The 1,770-nt window shown below is 38.8% G+C and overlaps 1 protein-coding gene and 1 long non-coding RNA gene across 3 annotated transcripts in view; one reads left to right on the top strand and one right to left on the bottom strand.

Annotated features, from left to right (window-relative positions):
• EFNA5 (ephrin A5) overlaps window positions 1–1,770 on the top strand; it is a 292,897-nt gene that overhangs the window by 86,769 nt on the left and 204,358 nt on the right. The window lies entirely within an intron of this gene.
• LOC132659849 (uncharacterized) overlaps window positions 1–1,770 on the bottom strand; it is an 87,511-nt gene that overhangs the window by 79,441 nt on the left and 6,300 nt on the right. The window lies entirely within an intron of this gene.

Below are 1,770 nucleotides of genomic sequence, written 5' to 3'. Positions count from 1 at the left end.
CTGCAAGGGGAAAATAAATAGAGAAGAAAATGAGTTTATTAAGGTACAGACTCTGTTCTCATGCAGATGTCCTTGATTTTTAAATTCAAATGCAGAATTTGGCATATTATCAGAATTGTCTCTAAATGGAATATTCCTCACATTGTTCCTGAGGTTTTGTCAGAGATTTAACTTTTAGAATTAAGTGTCTTCAATTGCAATGGCAGTCGGGAGCTGAAAAGAGCTCTTTAAATTGTAATTTGTATAGCTATGTAGACTTGTCAAGTACCTTCAGAAGTGTGATTCTGTGGTCCTCTGATGTACTTTCAGAGAGGCTGAATCATTGTTAAAGTTCTCATTGAAGGCATACAAAGTCAGCCTTGGAAGTCCAGGAAATGCTATGGGTGACTGTAAACTGTTAAGAGATTTATGGATAGAGACTTGTATTATAAATATTCTGAGTTATGGTTGATTAAACATCCTACCTGTTTGTCATATAATCAAAATATTGTAAACAACCACGGAGCACTGGATTGATTAATAGTGGAATGGCCAAATGACACAGGTCAGAAGTGCAGCTCATGGTGTAAAGGTGGGGCCCAGGAAAGTTCTGCTGGAAGTAAGTTAAGGAGTGCTGCCTCTTTAGTGGATGGAAGCATTTTAAGTGAACAATTAGCTCATCCTGCATTTTCCTGAGCTGAAATTACCAGGTCACATTGCTGATCCTGGTAATAAGAGGCAAAAAGAGGACTATGGCACTATTAACTGTGGCTTTATAATTTTTTTCTATTTTGCATAGATTGATTTTATTGAAGAATAGCCTCTTGTTTTCTTTTAAAGACTGAATCATGCAGCTCCAGAATTCTTGGAACTTCTTGTCTGTTGCACAGATCTAAAGAGGAACATGGTTGCATAAAGGAAAGACTTCAGCTGTAGACCTGGGTTGGAATTTGGGTTTAGCCATTAGCTGTTTAACCTTGGGCAATAATAATGATTAAACTAATAGCCACTGTTTATTACTTATTCTGTGCCTGGCTCTTTGTGTACATCTTAACTAGCTCTCTTAGCCCTGGATAGAGCTGTACCTTGTTCAGTATCACATAGCTGGTTAATGGAGAAACCAGAATTCCCATTCAGATGTGATTGCCACCTAAATTCCTGATCTCTTTTCTGTATCAAGATTCCTTAAGTTCTGTGCCCTATAATATCTACATATACAAGACAGAGACATAGTAATACTCCTAGAGATGCTGGGAAGAATGGAGAGGTTATGTTGAGTTCGTGATGGCTGGGAGGCCCACAGGAATCCAGGAGGTTTTGATCAGAGCCACAGTGATTTGCATAACCGCTGGCATTTTTGTCTTCATCAGCTCTTTCCTCCTTAAGGAAAATATTGAAGGTTCTATCCTAACACTGTGCTGGTATAAAAGCAGATATAATTAAGGTGGGTTTATTACCATTTTCTTTTACTATAATAAATATGAACACTGTGTAGGCCCTAGGCATTGGGCGTACAGTGCCCAGTTATAGAAGTTGACCTGTGTCATCACAGGCTGACCCATCAGCTTCAGAGCACTGGTTTCTTCCTTTTGTGAATCACGTTCCTGTTATAGCCTGTCACTGAAATAACAAATTCTGCTCAGCAGGCATGTATGGGTGTGAAGGTGTATTTTTGGGGAGAACAGGAGTCTGTCATCATTGGTATTAGCTGGACAGATATTCTCAACAATGGGTATTCACAGAGGCTGACTCTTGACTGATTAGTCTGGTTTACACTGTTTATCATTTATT

This window comes from Ovis aries, chromosome 5, assembly GCF_016772045.2.
Source record: "Ovis aries strain OAR_USU_Benz2616 breed Rambouillet chromosome 5, ARS-UI_Ramb_v3.0, whole genome shotgun sequence".
Taxonomy (NCBI): domain Eukaryota; kingdom Metazoa; phylum Chordata; class Mammalia; order Artiodactyla; family Bovidae; genus Ovis; species Ovis aries.
The sequence above is the reverse complement of the archived record's forward strand: the minus strand, read 5'-3'. Positions and strand labels throughout refer to the sequence as shown.